The sequence below is a fragment of the Mercenaria mercenaria genome, chromosome 2 (assembly GCF_021730395.1).
Source record: "Mercenaria mercenaria strain notata chromosome 2, MADL_Memer_1, whole genome shotgun sequence".
Classification (NCBI taxonomy): domain Eukaryota; kingdom Metazoa; phylum Mollusca; class Bivalvia; order Venerida; family Veneridae; genus Mercenaria; species Mercenaria mercenaria.
In genome coordinates this window covers 75,970,671-75,996,454 of record NC_069362.1, presented here as the reverse complement: position 1 = coordinate 75,996,454, position 25,784 = coordinate 75,970,671, and the positions used below count along the sequence as shown (strand labels likewise).

Here is a 25,784-nt window from a genome sequence, read left to right as displayed (position 1 = left end):
TGCAATAGGGATCATCTACTCGGCATGTCCAATCATTCCACAAAGTTTCAATGTTCTGGGCCTAGTGGTTCTCAAGTTATGGATTGGAAACAGTTTTCCATGTTCTGACCTCTCAGACCTTGACCTTTGATCGAGTGACCCCAAAATCAATAGGCGTCATCTACTCTGTTCGATCATACTATGAAGTTTTCACATTTTGGATCAAGTGGTTCTCAAGTTATTGATGGGAAAGAGTTTTCCATGTTCAGGACCCTGTGACCTTGACCTTTGCTCAAGTGACCCCAAAACACAAAAGGGGTCAACTGCTCTGTAAGTCCTATCATCCTATGAAGTTTGAAGGTTCTGGATCAAATGGTTCTCAAGTTATTGATCGGAAACTGTTTTCCATGTTCTGGTCCCTGTGACCTTGATCTTTGATCAAGTGACTCAAAAATTGATAGGGGTCATCTACTTTACATGTTCAATCATCTTATGAAGTTTCAACATTCTGCGTCAAGTGGTTCTCCAGTTATTGATCAGAAATGTTTTCCATGTTCAGGCCACTGTGACCTTGACCTTTGATCTAGTAATCCAAAAAACAGTATGGGTCATCTACTCTTAGCCCTATCAACCTATAAAGTTTGAAGGTTCTAGGTCAAATGGTTCTCCATTACTGATAAAAAAAATAACGCGTGACGGACAGAGATGGCCCCTGTGACCTTGACCTTTGATGGAGTGACCCTAAAAACAGCAGGACTAAAGATTAAACTCTTCATATATTAAAATCAAGTTCATTATCTGTCAGAAACATTCAAAATCTTCAATTACTGAAAATCTTGTCAAAATCGGCAGGTATTTAATATATTTAAAATTACTTGGAATTTTTGTTTATAAAAATCGCTGTCAAAATAGCCGGGGGATCCCGCTTCCAGTGTACATGTGCAAACTGCTGTATTATGAAGGCACCCGCAGGTTTCTAAAATATATTGGCTTCTGACTTGGCAAGCAGACATCAATACAGAGTGGTAAGAAGGAAGCCAGTTAAACTTGAAGTGATACCTATAAAATTAAACGAGTGATTTACTGTTGTTTTCCCATCTGAAACAGTTACCTGACCGACTGTTAGTACGCCATTTAGCTACATTGAGCTTACGAATAATTGTTTGTTTTGGGATTAACTCCGTTTTTCAACAGTATTTCAGTCATGTAACCGTGGGCAGTTAACCTAACCAGTGTTCCTGGATTCTGTACCAGTACAAACCTGTTCTCCGCAAGTAACTACCAACTTCCCCACATGAATTATCAGAGGTGGAGGACAAATGATTTCAGACACAATGTCTTTTATCAAATCGTCATGGAGAACATACGCCCGCCCAGGACTGAACTCGTGACCCCGCAATCCGTAGACCAACGCTCTCCCTACTGAGCTAAGCAGGCGGGCCCTTACGAATAAATACACTGAACAGAATGGTTCAGATATGCATAAAACCACTGTTGGCAACTTAATAAAGATTACCAGTAATAATTTTTAAAGTTTTTTATTTTTTATGAGCAAAGAATATCAGGTGCCGATTTTATATACTCCCGCATAGCAACAGGTCGAATTTTAGGTACCCATTTCTGGACCCCTTACTACGTCATGAATTGCGATTTAGTGCCGAGGTTACCTCGCCAACAAGTAATGTATAAAAATCAGGAGTATAGTTATTACTTAATGTTGGCAAATCCCTAAGCAGTGGGCCATACTGTGTTTTTGCTCCACTCTTCTTTTAATTCCATGTAAAAAGAGACCTTTATTTATGGTTCTGCATATTAAGTATTTCCTAATTCTCAAAGACAACAGAGCTCGAGATCTTTCAAAGATAGTTCAGAAAGATGCTTGAATTTATGAGAAAAATGAGAGCAGCGAGCCAAAGTGGAGTTTGGTTTTCATGTCCTCGATCAATACAGTAATGAAACAATGATGTGCAGACTTCCATTTGCATAGACTTGTTCTATCCTCAAATCCCTCAACTACGATCCTTCTTACGTGATATCTCCATAAAACATCCAAGCTTTATGTATTCATATGCAAAATATGGCAATTTTAGCATCATATATCAAAACCGCTGACTCTGCAAATATTGAACTGTTGCAGAAAACTTTGGGAAATAAAGTATTTAATGAAAGAGAAGGCCGATCTATAAAAACATATTTGACATTAACCTAAATCTTCTGGAAAAAATTTTGCCGAGTCAGCATTTTTTCAATTATGATCAATAAATTTGAGAATTCATGATACACTTGTAGTTGAACAAGAACTGAACGCTCAATATAGTTAATTGTTTTTGTACATTTTTCTGCAAATAGAGGATAATAATAAGAGGCATTCCAATTCTTTATTTCCATATTAACTTGTCTCTGTAAAAAATAAAAATCCCTAGATAAATTAAAGCTTTTAGCATAATGTGCAGGTTACATAATCATCTACTTTAATTTTTTCTGTTTTTGTTTGTTTTATGTCCTTTTTCATGAAACTTACAAAAATTGCTAAATTTATGACGTACTTGCGTAATATATCTTAATTTAATTTCTACATTTCTAGAATAACACACATATTTACTTCATGCTTTCTCCAATAGCTTGCATTTAACAAAACACTTATTCCAAGTTTGTTGCAGTTTCCTCGATTAAGATTGATTCAAATAGGTAAATGCTCAAGCTATAACCTATTATACGGATAATTACTTCCTCGAGCTACAACCTATGATTTACCTATGGTTCAAAAAGCCAATTACATAAGCTACAACCTATGGTTCCTCAAGCTACAACTTATGGTTCAAAAACTAATGCCACAAGCTACAACCTATGGTTCAAATAGCTTATGCATTGAGCTCAAACCTAAATTTCAAATCGCCAATTCCTCAAGCTGCAATCTATGGTTTAAATAGCCAATTCCTCAACTTTCAACCTAAGGTTAAATGAGCTTGTGCCTCAGGCTACCTGGTATATAATCTATACAACATACAAGTAACATAGCTTTTATGTGACAAATAACCATATGGGAGAAAATTTACTATATACATGTACACATGTTACCTATCAGTGATCTGTTGCCATTCGCTATCTTCATTCAATCTCAACTGCAATAAAATTTTACCTACCACAGTATGACCAACTAAAGACAAAAGCAAAGAAAACTACTTATTTAGTATTTCTTGTCAGTTTATGTACATCATTGATTTAATATATCTTAATCTATTCTGTCAAGTTAAATGATATTTCTGATGAGCATTTGAAAAAATATTTACAAAGTCACAAAGCATATCCATTAACCCTGGTATTTCTAAGGTCACTATACATGGTTGTTATAACAATGGTAACAATGGTATTTCTAAGGTCACTATAAATGATTGTTTACAATGGTATTTCATAAATGGTTGTTATAGTCCATTTTAACTGACCTGGCGGGGCGGGGTTTCGTGACGGTCCACTGCATTATTGCATGTGCAGGATATGTAATATATCCAGCAACCTGATTTCTTATTCACTGGCCATCTACCTTACACTATAACCACTGTAGCTCTACCTAATTTGCTCGTTTTTTTTTTTTGTGGTTACCATTATTTGCATTAGCCAGAGATTAACTCCGCCCAGCCAGGTCAAATAAAACCCACTATAACAAAGGTATTTCTGAGGTCACTATACATGGTTGTTAACAATGGTTTTTACATAGTCAAATTACATAGTCACTAACCCTTGTATTTCTAAAGTCACAATACATGGCAATTAACCATTGTATTTCTATAGTCACAATACATGGCAATTAACCATGGTATTTCTAAAGTCACAATACATGGCAATTAACCATGGTATTTCTAAGGTCACAATACATGGCTGTTAACCCTTGTATTTCTAAGGTCACAATAAATGGCAATTAACCATAATAATTGTATTTCTAAGGTCACAATACATGGCAATTAACCAAGGTGTTTTTAAGGTCACAATACATGGCAATTGATATTTCTGAAGTCACTGCCCATAGTAATTAAACCTAATATTTCTGAAGTCACTGTACATGGCAATTAACCATGGTATTTCTGAAGTCACTGTACATGGTATGTCACAATACATGGCAATTAGCCATGGTATTTCTGAAGTCACTGTATATGGTATTTCTAATGTCACAATACATGGCAATTAGCCATGGTATTTCTGAAGTCACTGTACATGACAACACACCTGACCATTATCCAGGATACTTTTTTTGACAAGTCAAAATGGCTTGAACACTTTGGTAAAGGGTCACCCAAAGAATATAAAATTCTGTTTATTTGAAACTAGACCAGTGGTTTCTAACTAGAAGGTTTGTAAAGTTTCCACTATGTTAACATAGGGAAAAGAGGCCTCACCCTCTCTGGCGTCCATGCTTTTTTAATTAAAACAGAAACAATGTTTGAAAAGGGCACCCCAAGGGTTATGATAGTATATAATTATTTCTATTTTGGATTGGCATTTCTCAACCAGGTTTTTAAAATTCCTGCAATACACATCTACCAAGAAGTCAATGCACCAAGGCAGTTTCATTCCTTTTTTTTTTAGAGAACATTTTAAAATTATCTTAAAACTGGACCAGCAATTTAGATGTTGTTTGAAGACTTTTCTTATCTATGGCGGCTCCTTTGTGCTGCCCAGCTTAACTGTGTACATGACCATCTAAGGAACATCCATGCCAAGTTTCATTGACTTTCACAAGTTATTTAAGGATATAAATGGCTGAATGGACCAGATGACAGATGCCACATGAGGAGTGGTCACAACAGCTCCCCCAACGCAAAGGTGAGCTTAAAAGCAGGATTGTCTGCAGTATTCTAATATCACTGGTCTAACTGGCTTTTTGCCAGTAAATTTCCTCAAGCTACAAGCAGAAGTATAATTTGTCAAATAAAGTCAATCAATTCTTCATGAAATTTTCAAATGACTTTATATATGTCTAGTTATGTAAAATCTAGCTACTACAGTCCGTGTATGATAACTTCGGAGTGACGTCACGTTTGTTTATGTTTTCTGGACTTATAGAATGAACAAAATAGGTAAAGCAGCTTACATAAACAATAATATTAGGTATATTTGTTTGCAATACGTCAGTCAGTCCCGGTAGCTCAGTGGTTAAGCATTAGTCTTTGAAATATTGAATATTGCGGGCCGTAGGCTCGAGTCAAGGAGAATGTTACTGTTTTGTTTTTTTTGTTACTCTTTCAGGGTAACCACCATAATCATTCATTTCTCCTTGAATATATTCTTAATTATTTAGATAGAAATATTATTAAATTAATTTCTGTTTAAAGGGGACCAAGCATCAGCTCTGTGTAAACACATCGTGTTGTGAATGCATAGTCAAGAAAACACTCGGAAATTTCGTGCAGTTTAAATTCCTCTCTGGTATATTGCCAGTGTTAGTGTAGTCAACATGTCCGAGACGTCCACGTATTTTTTGCAAAGAGAAACAATGTTCAGTATAAGAATGATACTTAATGCATACTACAAAATATTTTGAAGGTTATTTCAAGCATCATCATTTTTTCATATTTTAGTTCGTTATTGTATACCGTAGTGCTGTATTACTGCATTTTGAAAATTTTCAATTGTCTTTTAAAAGATGTAATTAAAACACAGATAAAAAGCAAGGATTTAAAAAAAAGTATAAATCACGGTGGGATTCGAACCAACACGACAATGGAAATATAAAAGAATCACACATGTAAGGCTAATGCTCTAAGACCGATACTAATCTTCTACTTCAATGTAAGCGTTTCAGTAGTAGTATAATATAATAGTGTTTACTTAGACAAATGATGATTATTGATTACCCTTCTGACTTGGACTCGTCCAAATACGTCACTCCGAAGTTATCAGACACGGACTGTATCTTTGTGTCTATTTGCTGTAAATATTATCTCTTCCTCCCCTAACTACATTTAGTTAACTCTACTCAAAGTTTAGAGTTTATCTACTCTTGTTAACTCTCCACACCTTTTGTCTTTTATCGAATCAGCCTAACCTCTAAATAGATAGTACTGAGGTATACCACATGATCTCTAGAAAGGTAGTGCTGAGGTATACAACATGATCTCTAGAAAGGTAGTGCTGAGGTATACAACGTGATCTCTAGAGAGGTAGTGCCGATATCTATAAACAGGTAGTGCCGAGTTGTACAATGGTTCATACAGAATATCAGAGACAAAATTCAAGTACTTCTCAAGGACTACAATTTTTCAAGGACATTTTTTTTTCAAAACCGTGAACTAATCTGAACAACTTTTAATGAGTTTTATTGTGTTCATTATGTAACGCAAAATAAAACAACCATCACTTATCACACCTTTGAAAATGACGTAATTGGATTGTTAGATTGATGTGATTCACTATTTTGCTGATGTTTAATGCTTTTCTTGTGACTTTTTAGCGCACTCCCACTGATGATATGTCAAGAATTTTGTCACACGACGTACAAATACCCTTCGTTCGGTCTGCTTTATAGGGCTTCACCCACTGTTTATATCTGTCCTTTGTCTCCCACTTACTTGAGTAAACAAGTTTATTTTTCTTACTCATTTTAAATTCACTGGAAACACTCGCAAACAGCAAAAAATTAAGAGTTATTATTCACCTTGTTTTTTAAATGGAAATATACAAACGATGATACAGTAGAAATAGCACTCTGTGTAAATATCAATAAAATGCGGCCATAGACCACTACCATAGCATACGGGGAAATCAATGAGTGACCCGATCCGGCAATTTCAAGAATTTATTTTCATTTTGTCCAATTTACTTTAAGCCTTATTCTTTTTGTAAAGCAAAGTTACGGACAGAATGTTTTCAAGGAGTGAAAGGTCAAATTCAAGCAGTTTTTTCAAAATTAAAGTACTTTTCCAGGTTTTGTAGGGTTTTTGTCATTTTCAAGGACTACCATCGAATTCAAGGACTTTTCAAGGCCTGTGCGAACCAGGTATACAACATGATCTCTAGACAGGTAGTGCTGAGGTATACAACATGTTCTCTAGAAAGGTAGTGCTGAGGTATACCAAATGATCTCTTGACAGGAAGTGCTGAGGTATACGCATAATCTGTAGACAGGTAGCTCCGAGGTATACCATATGATCTCTTGATAGGTAGTGCCGAGGTATACAACATGATCTCTAGACACTTAGTGCTGAGTAATACCACATGACAGGTAGTGCTGAGGTATACAACATGCTCTCTAAACATGTAGAGCCGAGGTATACAACATTATCTCTAGACAGGTAGTGCTGATGTATACAACATGATCTATAGACACGTAGTGCCAAGGAATACAACATGATCTCTGGACAGAAAGTGCCGAGGTATACCACATGATCTCTAGACAGGAGGTGCCGAGGTATACAACATGATCTCTAGACAGGTAGTGCCGAGATATACATGATCTCTAGACAGATAGTGCTGAGGTATACCACATGATCTCTAGACAGGTAGTGCTGAGGTATACAACATGATCTCTAGACAGGTAGTGCTGATGTATACAGCATGATCTATAGACATGTAGTGCCGAGGAATACAACATGATCTCTGGACAGAAAGTGCCGAGGTATACAACATGATGTCTAGACAGGTAGTGCCTAGGTATATCACATGATCTCTAGACAGGTTACTAGTGCTGAGGTATACCACATGATCTCTAGACAGATAGTGCTGAGGTATACCACATGATCACTAGACATGTAGTGCCGAGTTATACCACATGATCTCTAGACAGATAGTGCTGAGGTATACCACATGTCCTCTAGACATGTAGTGCCGAGTTATACCACATGATCTCTAGACAGGTAGCGCCGAGGTATACCACATGGTCTCTAGAAAGGTAGTGCCGAGGCATACAGCATGATCTCTATACAGGTAGTGACGAGGTTTACAACATGATCTCTACACAGGTAGTGCCAAGTTATACCACATGATCTCTGGACAGGTAGTGCTGAGGTATACAACATGATCTCTAGACAGGTAGTGGCGAGGTATACCACATGATCTCTATACAGGTAGTGCTGAGGTATACAACATGATCTCAACACAGATAGTGCCGAGTTATACCACATGATCTCTGGACAGGTAGTGCTGAGGTATACCAAATGATCTTTAGAAAGTTAGTGCCAAGGTATACAACATGATCTCTAGACAGGTAGTGTCGAGGTATAGCACATGATCTATAGACAGGTTACTAGTGCTGAGGTATACCATAAGATCTCTAGACAGGTAGTGCTGAGGTATACCTTATGATCTATAGACATGTAGTGCTGAGGTATACCACATGATCTATAGACAGGTTACTAGTGCTGAGGTATACCATAAGATCTCTAGACAGGTAGTGCTGAGGTATACCTTATGATCTATAGACAGGTAGTGCTGAGGTATACCACCTGATCTCTAGACAGGTAGTGCTGAGGTATACCACATGATCTCTAGACAGGTAGTGCTGAGGTACACAACATGATCTCCAGACAGGTAGTGCTGAGGTATACCACATGATCTCTAGACAGGTAGTGCTGAGGTACACAACATGATCTCTAGACAGGTAGTGCCAAGGTAAACAACATGGACAATTACAAGCCATTTCCCCAGCAAAAAAGGGGGGCTATGCAAATGGAACATATTTTCTTCAACAGAAAAAGTAGGTTCCTATTAGAGGATTTTAAAACTTTTGTTAACCTCATTCTTTATGTATTAACATTGTTACAACTTTCTTATATTAGTTGGTATTTATATAAAACCTTTTATCTATAATCTTAGTCTTATCTTAACAATTCCAATCTTATTTAAATTCTGATAGACGCATGTTCTTGTCTGCAACAACCCCAATCGTAAGAAACAATTTCAGCTGATATTGTATTTCCCCAAGTTCATTATATCGATTGAAAAATGAGCACCGCCCTGATAGGGCAAAATGCGCCACTTTCAGTCCCAATCCATCACGTTACTAATATATCACCCTACGCAAAATACAATCCAATTAATGAGTTTATAAATATAAAATTGTCTGCTACTTGGCCTGGCACAAGATCAACAGTTGCAAGCCTTTATCTACCACTTAACAAAATAAGAATAGTGGCTGGCTGGAAAAAAGCACATAACAAACACCAGTGTTCACCATCTAGACAAATTGGGGAATAATTTCCCATTTGGTAGTCATGCTGTTGTGTATGGAAACATTTGGATTGATGTACAGACCTTTCAGTGAGTTTGTATAGTATTTCAAAGATGATAAGAAAAAATAACTTTCAGCAAAGAAAATGCTACATTAATGATACTGGTATTTGGTACTTTTAACCTTTAGCCTGTTGGCGGTAAGTGGTTCTGCCTTTGCAACCAGTGCAGACCAAGATGGGCCATGATGGCCCTAGATCACCTTAGTTTAAAAGACTGCTTGAACAAGTTTTGGTATTGGGCCAACCATGAAAATATTTGGAATTATTTTGAAATTGGGAGAGCATTTTCTGGCAAGATGATATTTACTATATTTAAAAAAAAATAAAAGTGAGGTGATGCCTTTGACAAACTTTAATAATTTGAACAAATTTGGTATAGGGGCACTGAAGAATATTTCTATGAAATTATCTAAACTGGATTCCAAAGAGACAAACATTTTGACCATGTTTTACATAAATCAGGAAGATCAACAAGTTTTTTTATTGATTTGACCTAGTGACATAGTTTTTCACCAAAGTTACCCAGTTACAAATGTATCCTTGCCCAACAAACATTTTTATCAAGTTTGATGAAGATCAGATAAATGATATTAACATGGTCTTTCTATGATTTTGCCAAGTGACAAACATTAAAATTAATTAAATTTTATCAGTAAACAGAATTTCCCAGTATTGTGAGAAATTCTTTTCAAATCTGTAGCAGATTTGATGGTAGGAATGACCCCCAAAACGGTGGTCAAGGAAGGTAATTTGTGCTATGTGAAAAGCATCTATAATGTCACAGAGACATACATTCTCACACGTTTTATGAAGGTTAGGAAAAAAACTTCTTTACTGTTAACAAATTGTTTTCATTTGACCTAGTGACCTAGTTTTTGTTCTCAGGTAACCAATTTGTGAACTTGGACCTAAATTTCGCAGAGGCAAACATTCTGACAAAGTTTTATGAAGATCAAGTTGAATATGTGACTTCTATAGTGTTAACAAGGTTGTCCTATTTGTTGATCTAGTGACCTATTTTTGATCAAATATGACCCAGTTTAGAATTCATGGGTGATTTTACTGAAAGTAATATTCTGACCAAGTTTCATGTAGATTGGGTCAATATTGTGACCTCTAGAGCAGAAAATACAAAGGAAGCTGACAGACACAATATAACAGATTTTGAGCATTTTGTGGTTAGCTAAAAATACAATCAATCAATACTCATATATGAAGTTAAACAAGCAAATTCAATGAATTGGTATTCCCCGCCAAAAGGGCTTATGGTGAGGAATGGCAAAAAAAATATATCCGGCAAAAAGTTAAGGATGTTACTAAGAAGCAAATAATTTCATTAGTCAAATTCAATTTAACAAAAGTGAATGCTTTTTTTTTTTTTTTGGGGGGGGGGGGGGGGGGTATAAATGTTCATGGAAAAGAATGAAAGAAGTTTAATTAAATTCTACCAATTGGTTGGTTTGTTATGTACAAATCTGTGGATTTTTAAACAATTAAAGGGCAATAACTCTATGGGAAATTGACCAACCAAAAAAATACTTGATGGGCATCATCGCAGTATGTTGGTTCATGTTTATTTGAAGTTTCATGAAATTCTACCTGCTAGTTACTGAGAAATGACTGCAGACGGACATTTTTGGGCATTTTTCATTAAATCAAGGGCAATAACTCTAAGGGAAATTGACCAATCCAAAATAAAACTGGACGGGCATCATTGCAGTATGTATGAATTCAACCTGCTAGTTACTGAGAAATGGCTGCGGACGGATGCACGGACGGACACATGGACGCACAACGCCATTTCAATACCCTCTCTCGATTTCATTGGCGGTGGATAATAATCAGTTAATCAGTTAATTAGTAACTTACCAAGTTCCAAGACCACAATGGGGAACATTTCCAGTGACATGCTCAAGATTCTTCAGACATGCTGTCAATTTCTTGATACATAATGTTTCCAGATTCTCCATCCATGCTGTCATTTTCTTGAACATTTTCTTTTCACATAATATGTCTGTAATGAATATAAAACAAAACTTTTTTAAGGACTTTTCTGTACTACAAGAATAAGCTTCAACAAGGATTCATGGAAAAGACTTGATCATACCCAAGCTACTGTTCAATCCACCTTAGATCTGTAACAGTGATTTTCATGAACTTCGGCTTTATTTCGAAAGCTTTTAAAGGTTTCTGAGGGTTGCAGTTAGGTCTTTTTAAATTCTTAAAATAATATTTATAATAATGTAAATTTTATGACCAATAATGTATTTTCTCCACTTTAAAAGCCTGCCGAAATTGTAATTTCAAAAAGCACTTTCTACAGAAGTCGAAATATTTGCATGGAAATGTTGCTTTTATGCTAACTAAGATATCCTGCAAGTTTTACAACAATCTATCAATACTGAGCCATGATTTAGATTTAAAACTAGAATGTGTCTGTAGGACACAGGGTGTACCCCCCACTGGTACATTTTTCACAAATAAGGGGCAATAATTCAAATGTTTGCAGTCTTAATGGGGTGTAGCCTCAACAAACATTTTATGCAAAAGATTCATTATTCTAGGCCCTATACTTTTTGAGCTATGAGCATCACAAACAAAAAATCCACTATTTTGGCTATTTCAAGGGCCATAACTCTGTAATAGAGCTAAGATTCTCAAGAAGAATGCCAAGTGTGCAAGGTCACATCACAATAAAGACTCCAACAAGGTTTCATGAATTTACATCTAATAGTTTTTGAGCTAGGCACATATTAGGTGAAAAAGTGCATTTTTTTACTATTTCAGGGGCCATAACTTTAAAAAAGGGGGTGGAGCCAGCCAAAAAATTAGAGGTGTGCAAGTTGATATCATCATAAAAGACTCATGCAAGGTTTTATCATTTTAAATGAAATACTTATGAGCTAGACCCGTCACAAGGTGAAAATGTGCATTTTTTACTATTTCAGAGGCCGTAACTCTAAAAATAGGGGGCGGACCCAAATGAAAAATAGGAGGTGCGCAAGTTCGTATCATGATTAAGACTCATGCAGTGTTTCATGAATCTATATCAAATACTTTTGAGCTAGGCGTGTCACAAGGTGAAAATGAGCATTTTTGACTATTCCAGGGGCCATATCTTTGAAAATAGGGGGTGGAGCCAGATGAAAAATAGGAGGTGCGCAAGTTCATATCATGATTAAGACTCATGCAAGGTTTCATGAATCTATATCAAATACTTTTTGAGTTAGGCATGTCACAATGTGAATATGTGCATTTCTGACTATTTCAGGGGCCATAACTCTGAAAATAGGGGGCAGAGCCAGATGAAAAATAGGAGGTGCGCAAGTTCATATCATGATTAAGACTCATGAAAGGTTTCATGAGTCTATATCAAATACTTCTTGAGCTAGGCGTATCACAAGGTAAAAATGTGCATTTTTGACTATTTCAGGGGCCATAACTCTGAAAATAGGGGGCAGAGCCAGACGAAAAATAGGAGGTGCCCAAGTTCATATCATGATAAAGACTCATGCAATGTTTCATCAATTTATATCAAATACTTTTCGAGCTAGGCGCGTCACAAACTTTGGACGGACGCAAGGATGCAAGGACGGACGGACACACGGAAAAGACCAAATCTATATGTCCCCACCACTCATGGGGGGGGTACAAAAAAATAACTCTAGAATAACCAACTTTACCCCCACTAAATTCCTTTTTTAAGATAAATTCAAAATTAATCAAGGCTTTTAAAAAATTTGAAACGTTCCTGTTACTGCTGTCACAGTTTTTTTTTAAAGGTGTTTAATATCAATGGCATTGCCTTATACTTAAAGAGAATTCAAGGAAATAAGCTTTATACGTGGATCAAACAATAGATGTTGTCATGGAAAAATGAGGGATTCCTAGGCAGAGAAGTAAAGAAGTTAGACATTTTGGAGACCAAGTATGGATTGCTAGGGCAGACTCCTACTAAGTTGGGAGTTGATGAGGTGCCTAGGGGAGACTTCTACCTATGTTAAGTGTTTAACAGATGCCTAGGAATTTCTATGGCAGACTTCTATCCAACTTATGACTTACAGACACAGTGCAGGCCAGTCTGATATGTAAGTGAAGAGTTATGAGAGGATATGGGACTCTTGGGGGAAAAAACTTGTAAGTTATGTGTTGCGGTGTCCATGCCAGTTTCCTAGGCCAGACTCATACCTAAGTCAGGACTTGGGGAGACTTATAACCTAAACAATACAGGAAAGAAATGTTTTACTACACATAAAAGTTGATTAAAGAAGTTATATTGTAAAGCAATGAAACTAATTTATAATATATGTTATATTTCATGTGATGCAAATGTTCCTATATTCAACGTTAAAGCTACTTGGACAAGAAATAAAATTCATGATAAAACACATTCGACCATCCCTGTAGCACACTATGTCAAATCATTGTCTGCAATGAAAGGGGCTGAATGAGAAACAAGTTGCCGGTCATATATAATGTTACCATATTTATGACAGATGTCCATTTGTGGCAATATTTGGAGGGTGTATTACAGCTGATCTGGTTGATTGAAAAATATCTGGTCATTCAGACACTGTGCCTTTCATCAAGACAAGTCTGCTTTCTGAGGTTTTTACTTGAAGTTTACAGGGAGGTTTTACATGAAAACTATAAAAATCAACATACCGCTATTTGCAATATGAAAGGACAGGATTATTTCTGCTAACAAAATAACAATGTTCATGCTTTTTTATTTGGCAGTCTGGACAGATACTCCTAACTACAAGCAGCTTACAACCTTAGTTAGAATAGACCGTCTTGTCCCGTCAAATCTTGAAAACCTTTGAAACTGAATTTCTTGCAAAGATGAAACCTGTACAGTCTGAATCTTCACCCATAAATCCTGCTGAATGGAACTGATGACAACAACTTTTTTGCAACTCTACACTGGCAAGTAATATAGGTACAACAACTAAGATATAAATACTAGACTTTACAACACATGCTTAAAAGTATTACACTTCCTTTTAGTCCTCATCGTTTCTGCATTCATCTGTCCAATAAAGAAAATTATAGCGTCTTCAAGTCGTATTACTTACATACAATATTCAGACAAATAATTCCCATAAATCCACATTTATTTGGTAGGAACGTTTTCTCTTCCACCATTTTACAGACTACATAAATGAGTAAAGCACACAAGCAAGATGAAATTACGCAGTTTTGTCCAGAAAGAAACACTCAGAACTAGTCACGGATGTCTCAGATGACCTTTATATTGAATTCTCATCATTTTGTAAATGAGTATAAACATTCTGCAGTAACTGCTACTCACTCATTTAAATCATCAAACAATTTAGTCAGATATTCTTCAATATCCTGGTACTGGCTACTAATCAAACGGAAGCTGGCAGGAATTATAAACCATTCAAACGTTCTACAATAATCTGGTACTATACTTATGTTACAAAAATCTCATACTACATTATAATACCAAGAGATACCTTCTTCAATAATCTTGTATTACATTTGAAGACTTGTACTTCAGTTTCTACAATATATAATTTGGTACTATATACGAGGGTTGTTTGATAAATTCGTGGAATTTTGCCCTAAAATCTTCAAGAATTTACGAAATCAAAATTGGCATGAACATATAGTGCTACTTATTGTGAATAAGATGCATGAAACCTACAGCAGTATTTCAAATATTCTTTAAATTATTGGTAACCATGTATACCCGCTTACACTCCATCGCCAGGGGTGAAAAAGTTATCCATAACACCTTAAAACTTGATATCAAATTTTGTCTTTCTGATTGTCTAAAGGGGGGTCCCAGTTAGGTGTCTGCGCAAAATGTTTTTTGATTTTCTTTATATTTTATGACAATATACCTACATGTATTAAGTTTCATTCACAAGTGTTACTGTTATCAGTTTTGACTTACTTTTATAGAAATTCACATTTAAAGTGGGTGGGGTAATTTGACATGTAACCAGGAACACAATATCTGCCGCGTTTTTAAAAATGGTTCAAACTTTTTACCTGGAACTTTCGTGATAAAATAACTATGCAATGGACATTTACACAACATGTTGAGGGGGGGGGGGGGGGGCAAAAAAAACTGATAAGGGTCAACTACTCAAGTTATTGATCAGAAACCGTTTTCCATGTTAAGCCCCCTGTGACCTTGACCTTTGATCAAGTGACCCAAAAGTCAATAGCGGTCATCTACTCTACATGTCCAATCATCCTATGAAGTTTAAATATTCTGGGTCAAGTGGTTCTCAAGTTATTGATAAGAAATGTTTTGTTTTTTTCATGTTAAAGCCCCTGTGACCTTTGGTCTAGTAGCCCCAAAACTAATAGGGGTCATCTACTCTGTAAGCCCTATCACCCTATGAAGTTTGAAGGTTCTAGCACAAATGGTTTTCCAGTTATTGATCAACAAGAGGGCCATGATGGCCCAATATCACTCACCTGTTATCAATGCACTTGAGGACAAGAAGGTCCTCAGAAAAAATATCTAAGTCCAAAGGACAGGAACAACAAAGGGAAGAAATTTAACCAAAAAGAAAAAAAAAATTCTTACAAGGTACAGATATGTCAAAATTCACCTAAAATTGGAGATACTATCCATGTTGTACCACAGAAAAGTGGTTTCGGTTTTTCCCTACGGCCAATAATAAAAAAGTTACTAAAAATAAGCTATTTATATTAACATAAAAGGGAAGTAATTAAAAAGAAAATTATTGTAAGTGAACAAAAGAAGGATCTGCCAAATAAATTTGTTGACATAAATGAAATTTCAGATCAGTATCTTCATTAGTTACGGAGATATACCCATTTTAATTTGAAATAAAGGGAGGTAATTTGACATAAAATCAGTCCATAGTTATCTACCCTGATTGACTCAGTCCAACTAATGATGATAATGAAATTTCAAATAAGTCCTATAAGTACTTACTGATATAAATCCATTTTGACTACAATCAGGTGAGGTAATCAGATATAAAATAACTCTGAAACCTACGACTGGATCTGATTTGTCATGGAATCCAAGATTTATTGTTGCTGAAGATATTTTGGAAGTTTGTATCAAATAAAACCATAAATGAAGTCTCTATATGGCTTGCAAACGCCAAAATAGCCAATTTTGGGCCTTCAAGGGGCCATAACTCTGGAACCCATGATGGAATCTGGCCAGTTCAAGAAAGGAACCAAGATCTTGTGGTGATACAAGTTGTGTGCAAGTTTGGTTAAAATCAAATCATAAATGAAGTTGCTATTGTGCAGACAAGGTCAAAATAGCTAATTCTGGCCCTTTCAGGGGCCATAACTCTGGAACCCATTATGGGATCTGGCCAGTTCAACAAAGGAACTGAGATCTTATGGCAACACAAGTTTTGTGCAAGTTTGATTTAATTCAAATCATAAATGAAGCTGCTATTGTGCAGACAAGGTCAAATTAGCTAATTCTGGTCCTTTCAGGGGCCATAACTCTGAAACCCATAAAGGAATCTAGCCAGTTCAATAAAGGAACCAAGATCTTATAGTGATACAAGTTGTGTGCAAGTTTGGTTAAAATCAAATCGTAAATGAAGCTGCTATTGTGCAGACAAGGTCAAACTAGAAAATGCTTTTGTAAAAAAGCGCATGTCTCCCCCAATGCAAAGTCCTATAGGCCAGAAGTCAATAGGGGTCAGGAGCGAAAGTCAAAGAGACACTGATGGTTGGCTGCAATAGGGATCATCTACTTGGCATGTCCAGTCATCCCGCTAAATTTCAACACTCTTGGCCTAGTGGTTCTCAAGTCACTGTTCAGGCTCCTGTGACCTTGACCTTTGATCAAGTGACCTCAAAATAAATAGGGGTCATCTACTCTGCATGTCCAATCATCCTATTAAGTTTCAACATTGTGGGTCAAGTGGTTCTCAAGTTATTTCCAAAAAATGATTTTACATGAACAGGCCACTGTGACCTTGACCTTTAATAGACTGACCCCAAAATCAACAGGGGTCATCTACTCTGCATGTTCAATCATCCTATGAAGTTTCAACATTCTGGGTCAAGTGGTTCTCAAGTTATTGATCGGAACTGGTTATCAATGTTCAGGCCCCTGTGACCTTGACCTTTAACAGAGTGCTCCAAAAACAATAGGGGTCATTTACTCTGCATGAACAATCATCCAATGAAGTTTCAATATTCTGGGTCGAGAGGTTCTCAAGTTATTGATTGGAAATGGTTTTCCATGTTCAGGCCCCTGTGGCCTTGACCTTTAACAGAGTGACCCTAAAATCGTTAGGGGTCATCTACTCTGCATGACCAATCATCCTATGAAGTTTCATCATTCTGGGTCAAGTGGTTCTCAAGTTACTGACCGGAAATGGTTTTCAATGTTCAGGCCCCTGTGACCTTGACCTTTCACAGAGTGACCCCAAAATAGTTGGGGGTCATCTACTCTGCATGATCAATCATCCTATTAAGTTTCAACATTCTGGGTCAAGTGGTTCTCAAGTTACTGACCGGAAATGGTTTTCAATGTTCAGGCCCCTGTGACCTTGACCTTTAATGGAGTGACCCCAAAATAGATAGGGGTCATCTACTTTGCATGTACAATCATCCTATGAAGTTTCAACATTCTGGGTCAAGTGGTTCTCTAGTTACTGATCGGAAATGGTTTTCAATGTTCAGGCCCCTGTGACCTTGACCTTTGATGGAGTGACCCCAAAATCAATAGGGGTCATCTACTCTTCATGATCAATCATCCTATGAAGTTTCAACATTCTGGGTCAAGTGGTTCTCTAGTTATTATCGGAAATGGTTTTCAATGTTCAGGCCCCTGTGACCTTGACCTTTGACCCCAAAATCAATAGGGGTCATCTATTCTTCATGAACAATCATCCTATGAAGTTTCAACATTCTGGGTCAAGTGGTTCTCTAGTTATTGATCGGAAATGGTTTCCAATGTTCAGGCCCCTGTGACCTTGACCTTTGACGGAGTGACCCAAAATTCAATAGGGGTCATCTACTCTTCATGACCAATCATCCTATGAAGTTTCAACATTGTGGGTCAAGTGGTTCTCTAGTTATTGATCGGAAATGGTTTTCAATGTTCAGGACCCTGTGACCTTGACCTTTGACGGAGTGACCCCAAAAACAATAGAGGTCGTCTACTCCAGCAGCCCTACAACCCTATGAAGTTTGAAGGTTCTAGGTCAAATAGTTCTCCAGTTATTGCTCGGAAATGAAGTGTGACGTACGGACAGGGCAAAAACAATATGTCTCCTAGGGGAGACATAAATAACTAATTCTGGCCCTTTCAGGGGCCATAACTCTGGAACCCATAATGGGATCTGGCCAGTTCAAGAAAGGAACCAAGATCTTATGGTGATACAAGTTGTGTGCCATTTTGGTAAAAATCAAATCATAAATAAAGCTGCTATTGTGCAGACAAGGTCAAAATAGCTGATTTTGGTCCTTTCAGGGGCCATAACTCTGGAACCCATAATGGGATCTGGCCAGTTCAAGAAAGGAACTGAGATCTTATGGTGATACAAGTTGTGTGCAAGTTTGGTTAAAATAAAATCATAAATGAAACCACTATCGTGCAGACAAGAAATTGTTGACGGACGGACGGACACACAACGGACGAAGGGTGATCACAAAAGCTCACCTTGTCACTATGTGACAGGTGAGCTAAAAATGAAGTGTGACGAACGCATGGCCCCTGTGACCTTGACCTTTGATAGAGTGACTCCAAAAACAATAAGGGTCATTTATTCTGAAAGTCCTATTATCCTATGCAGTTAGAAGGTTCTAGGTCAAATGATTCTCAATTTAGTGATTGGAAATGGATTTCCATGTTCTGGCCCCTGTGACCTTGACCTTTAATAGAGTGACTCCATAATCAATAGGGGTCATCTACTCTGCATGTCCAATCATCCTATGAAGTTTCAACACTCTGGGTCAAGTGGTTCTCTTGTTATTGATTGGAAATCGTTTTCATTGTTCAGGCTCCTGTGACCTTGACCTTTGATGGAGTGAAGGGTCAAGTATTCTGCTACAATAACCTTATATTCTGCTCCTGTACTTTAAGCGCTGCAATAACCTCATATTCTGCTCCTGTTCTTTAGGTGCTACAATAACCTTGTATTCTGCTCCTGTACTTTAGGTGCTAAAATAACCTTATATTCTGCTCTTGCACCTTAGGCGTTGCAATCACCTTACATTCTACAATAACATTGTATTCCGTTCTTGTACTTTAGGCACTACAATAACCTTGTATTCCATTTTTGTACTTTAGGTACAATACCCTTGTATTCTGTTCTTCTACCTTAAGTCTCTACAATAAGCTTGTATTCCATTCTTGTACTACATATGCTTATATTTTAAGTTCATCAATGAAATCTGTTACTATGTTTATGTACTTCAGGTTCTTCAATAACCTGGCAGAGCTTCAGGAGTTAAAATAGGCTAAATAATCTGGTAAAGTAAGGTCATTCCGTGTGACAGGCTGTTACTTTCTGGTAACAATGGAACCTTTCCAAAATGTCACCAATTTACCTAGTCTAAAAGGGTAAGTATTGATTTTGCCTCACGAAAATTATACCCAACAAATTCTGCAGCAATCAAGTACCCTTTATCTTCAGTTCATTTCTTTTCATCGTCATATTTTTGATGAATCAAGATCCAAGTCTAACTGATCAATGCCAAAAAACCTGACACAGACATTCTAATCTCAGAATCATTTGCTATAATGTAAACAGAGAAAATAATTCCAGATATGTAAATTTGACTCATTTTTAGATGCCATTATTCCCCAGGGTTAACAGGATATTGTGCCCTATTCTAAACCACAGCCAACAGAACCGCCTACGAATGATCAACAGAAAATTACCACCAAGAACAAAAATGTCATGAATTTTTGCAACATGACTCTTTACAAAACCCGGAAGAAAACTGAAATACAAGATAAAATATAAAATAAAAAAATCCTGTTCATTACTGCCAAGGCTCCATCCAATCCAATACCACACAGTCATGATCACATACACACTTAATTCTGGTTATCATACTACAGTATATAAAATATTAACATTATATAACAATTCCTGATAGTTCCAACTACGTGTAGAAATCCTTACACTAGATAGGATACTGTCATACAGTTCAGGAGCTGCTAGCCTATCAAGAATCATGGTAACATTTGATATTTAAATGTCAAGCCTAATATGAGACCTCCCCCTCATGAATGAATGTTCCCCAATATAGGATTGGTTCTCTCAGAGAATTCTCCAAGCTGATATATAGCCATTATGACAGTACTAACTTGGTGTCAATACGCGTTTAAGTGTTTTCATGTCTGAGAAAAAATAGTCATGACTTTAAAGGGCACATGCTGGTTAATGCTGGTAAGTCAAATAGAAAAATAAAAATTCTCATGAAGTTTTTGCTTTAATATGATAGAGGTGTAGGTCGATTGTTTGTATAGGTAAACTTCATGACAGGCATTACCATTGTGATCACTGTACACATTAAGACAGCACCCACTTAGTGCCCAATCCACACACTGAAACTATCAATACATTATCACCACAAGGACTTCTGACAGCTAAATTGGTAGCTTTAATTCTGATGTTAAAATTTCACTCAGAGCATTTAATTCTAACAGTTCATTTTTATAAGAATTCTTTCCACTGAAGTCTATTAATCACTGAAAATACTGGGGAAAGCCATGCTGGTCCTGTTTGGCTCACCTAAGCACACTAATGATTTTGTATGACAAACTCTCTTGTACATTTAATGGTACAAGTTTTATCAGTGTAGCTACAAAAACAGGAAATTAAGTTACCAAGGTCATTTAAGGCTAACAACAGAAACATTAATTTTTCAGAAGATTCCACTGAAGTTACCTTACTCCAGAAGACTAATTTGTATTGCTGAAGTTGATGTAAAATATTTGCACTATTAGTAAGGTCAATGGCAGTAACTTAGGTGGGGCCGGTGGTCTAGTGGTAACACGCTCGACTGTCAATCCAGAGGTCCGTGGTTCGAATCCCGGTCAAGGCACTAGAAATTTCTGAGATGCTCTAGAGTGTCTCCCACCTAACTAGAGGCCTGTACTGGTTCTTCCCAGGAAAGACGGCTTCGTGTGTATCAGTGCTATACACCAGGCAAGTTAAAGAACCAGACTGTCTATTCGCAAAGAGCTAGGCTAAGTTAGCCAGACACCTCTGTATCTAAAACGTTCTCTCTGTCTGTTCTTGGGGCTTTATCTCACTCTGTCCCTCTGGTCAGATCGCTCTGTGTCTGTACTAGTAGAGGATGAATTTTGTGCCCTGTGTAGCATTTGCTATATATAAAGCGCCTTTGAACATGTTTATCATGAAAAGGGCGCTGTATAAATCTGGTATAATAATATAATAATAACTTCAGTTTTACTCTTTGTCATACCTTATGCAGATCATTCTATTCATTTTTCTTTAGTTGATCAAACATGTGGCTTCTACAGTATAGCTGAACTTACTGGAGATATCTAATAGAAGTTTCATCATGACTGCTGCAAGAAACTGCGTTTTCAAAGAAAAAAATTTACTTTAAAGAAATTTCCCTTTTATAAAAAAACTCATTTTAGAGTAAAAGGTGTTCCATTATTTGAGTAGTATATCCTACTATCAAACTTGTCTAAGATCTTGTGGCTTCTGTATATGAACTGGGGTTGCTAAAAATGATCATGCTTTATACTGATACCGACAAACGTAGGGTCATGCTTGCCTGTATGTTACTCAGGTGAGTGTGACTGACAAACGTAGGGTCATGCTTGCCTGTATGTTACTCAGGTGAGTGTGACCGACAAACGTAGGGTCATGCTTGCCTGTATGTTACTCAGGTGAGTGTGACCGACAAACGTAGGGTCATGCTTGCCTGTATGTTACTCAGGTGAGCTGAAATAGCAGAAAACGTCTGAACGAAAAATTCCTATCATGATCTTTTTCCAGAATAAACTGAGCAGACTGGTTATTTATTATGTTGGTAGCCAGACAAGACATAAAATAATGAATAATAATACCAGTCTGGCCTGAGAACCAGCTTAGGCCAGAAATCAAGCGAATACGATTATCCTTTACAGCAGGATTGGTTTCTGTTGCATAATTAATAAAATTTGAAAAACCACATAAATATTTACTGAAACATATAGGACTTATGTTAATCTGAAAAAAATCTAGAAAGCAAAAAAAAAGTCATAAGACTACCACTGTAACTAGATGCCCACGGGCAACATGTCGAGCCCACCAGCTGTCAAAAGGACTAGGAGCTGCACATGACACCCTGTCTCATTGAGGCAAACATTTACGCCAAATAAAAAATGTCTGCAAAAAGTTACAATATAAGTTATTTATAGTAACAACAAAGGGAAGTACCATATTTTCCCGAATAAACGCCCCCGGGGCGTTACATTTTCCAAAGAGGTAAAAAAATAAAACATAATTTTTTTACAAAACTTAAAAACATCGTTCAAACCAACTGTAAAGTGTTTCTGTGTTGTTTAATTCCCCCAAAACGTAATTATTTGGCATCCAATTTAATGCAGTGTGTCTTAAAATTACACATTTAAATACGGTACCTCATGTATTCCGTGACACGCTCGCGACATTACACATTACGTCATCATACCCAAACAGCTGTGTACTCCGATAATATTTTCCTTAGTACATGCGGGTAGCAATACACAATGTCAGTGGTTTGACACGCTGCTTATGTGCCAGCTTTTAAATTAAAAGTTATTAAAACTGCCGAAGAAAAGGTAAACACTTCGCCGCAAATTTGTTTAAAGTCGACAGGAAGCTTGTGCACGGGTGGTGTAAAAACAAATCAAAAATGGATTTACCATTTAATTTTCTATTTGATGATTGGATACGTACAGTACTTAGTATAAACGTTTTGGATTTACGGTACATGTACTGTTTAAAAGTGTGTTTAATTCTTAATATATTAATAATACATTGGATACTTACTGTAAATTACTTATTATGTGGACTTATAAAAATGAGGTAGGTGATTTTTTTCCGTTCTTGTTGACATTTTCCCCCTCCAAAACGGGTGGGGGGCGTTAATTAGAGAGGGGGGGGGGGGGGGGCCTTAATTCGGGACAATATGGTAAATCTTAAACAAGAGGGTCATGATGACCCTGGATCGCTCACCAGAGTAATATGTTTCAAATGTCAAACTGATGATTTTTAGAAATTTTTTGGAAAATTTTCCGATGTACAATCAAGTAACCCCTGGGGCGGGGCCAATTTTATCCCGGGGTCATGATTTGAATAAAGTTTGTAGAAGTTGACTAGGCAATGTTACACATCGAATATCTAAGATCTAGGCCTTCTGGTTTATTTTAAGCAAATTTATGAAGATTTCCCTATGTACAATAAAGTAACCCCTGGGGCTGGGTCAATTTGACCCTGAGGGGGTCAAGATTTGAACAAATTTTGTAGAGGTCCACTAAGCAATGCTACATGTCGAATATCTAAGCTCTAGGCCTTCTGGTTTATTTTTAGAAAATATTGAAGATTTTTCTATGTACAATCAAGTAACCCCATGGGGCGGGGCCAATTTGACCCCGGGGGTCATGATTTGAAGAAATTTTGTAGAGGTCTACTAGGCAATGCTACATGTCAAATATCTAAGACCTAGGCCTTCTGGTTTATTTTTAGAAATTTTTTGAAGATTTTCCTATGTAAAATCAAGTGACCCCTGGGGCGGGGTCAATTTTAACCCTGGGGTCATGATTTGAATAAATGTTGTAGAGGTCCACTAGGCAATGCTACATGTGAAATATCTAAGCTCTAGGCCTTCTGGTTTATTTTAAGAAAATTTTTGAAGATTTTCATATGTAAAATCAAGCGACCCCTAGGGCGGGGTCAATTTTGACCCCGGGGGTCATGATTTGAACAACTTTAGTAGAGGTCCACTAGGCAATGCTACATGTCAAATATCTAAGCTCTAGGGCTTCTGCTTTTTGAGAAGAAGATTTTTTAAGGTTTTCCTATGTAAAATCAAGTGACCCCTGGGGCGGGTCAATTTTGACCCCGGGGGTCTGATTTGAATAAATTTTGTAGAGGTCCACTAGGCAATGCTACAAGTGAAATATCTAAGACCTAGGCCTTCTGCTTTATTTTTAGAAATTTTTTGAAGATTTTCCTATGTAAAATCAAGTGACCCCTGGGGTGGGGTCAATTTTGACCCCGGGGTCATGATTTGAACAACTTTAGTAGAGGTCCATTAGGCAATGCTACATGTCAAATATCTAAGGTCTAGGGCTTCTGGTTTTCGAGAAGAAGATTTTTTAAGATTTTTCTATGTAAAATCAAGTGACCCCTGGGGCAGGGTCAATTTTGACCCCGGGGTCATGATTTGAACAAACTTGGTAGAGGTCCACTAGGCAATGCTTCACACCAAATATCTAAGCTCTAGGGCTTCTGGTTTTTGAGAAGAAGATTTTTAAAGTTTTTCCTTTCGGTTGCCATGGCAACCAGAGTTCTGCATGGATTTCAATTCTTTGAACAATTTTTAGAGAAGACCATCCAAGGAACATCCCTGTGAAGTTTCATCAAAATTGGCCTGTTGGTTTAGGAGGAGATGTTGTTTAAAGGAAAGTGTGGACGGACGGACGGACGGACGACGGACGGACGGACGGACGGACGCCGGACGGTGAGCGATCACAATAGCTCACCCTGAGCACTTTGTGCTCTGGTGAGCTAAAAAATGTAAGTCCACACAAAAATCCTTACCAATAGAGATAGGTCAAAATGCACCTCAAAATTGGATGTAACATGCATACTGTACTACAGAAAAGTGGTCTTGATTTTTTCCTACGACCAGTAATAAAAAAGTGACAAATATAAGCTAATTATAGTAACAACAAAGTGAAGTTATTCTAGGTTCTTGCACATGACACTCCGTCTCATGATGGTGAACAACTGTGCCAAGTTACATCAAAACCCCTCCATGCATGAAAAAGAAATGCTCCGGAAAAAGTCATTCTTGTATCTGACCTTTGACCTCTAAGTGTGACCTTGACCTTAGACCTAGGGTGCTGGTCCTTGTGCATGACACTCCACCACATGGTTGTGAACATTTGTGCCAAGTTACATCAAAATCCCTCCATGCATGAAGAAGAAATGCTCCGGACAAAGTCATTATTGAATTTAATCTTTGACCTCCAAGTGTGACCTTGACCTTTGAGATAGGAACCTGCGGTTTGCGCATGACACTCCGTCTGGCTGAGGTCAACATTCATGCTAAATACAAACGAGATTGCTCCATGCATGGCAAAGTTATGGTCCGGACAAACAAATCCGGACGGACGCACGCACCGACGCATGCACGCACATACACTGAACAGCCATTTGAGCAACTATGTCTTCTCTTCAGCAAGCGGGCACAACAAAAAATGAACTATTTACTATGCATGTACATGGTATCGGTTCAAGTAAGATGTCCTATTATTTTCAGTTCACTGTTAAAGCTGGCATTTGCTTTTGTCAGAAATATGCTTCAAATAATAAGTCTTTAGCATCTATTTATTGCAATATGCACTTCGGA

The 25,784-nt window shown here is 37.2% G+C and overlaps 1 long non-coding RNA gene across 4 annotated transcripts in view; it reads right to left on the bottom strand.

The window, feature by feature from the left end:
• LOC123564352 (uncharacterized) overlaps positions 1 to 25,784 on the bottom strand; it is a 302,958-nt gene that overhangs the window by 125,559 nt on the left and 151,615 nt on the right. For all 4 annotated transcript variants that reach the window (XR_008369891.1, XR_008369894.1, XR_008369892.1 and 1 more), the window contains one exon: positions 11,070 to 11,214. This is a non-coding gene — a long non-coding RNA (uncharacterized LOC123564352). The remainder of the gene's footprint in view (positions 1 to 11,069; positions 11,215 to 25,784) is intronic.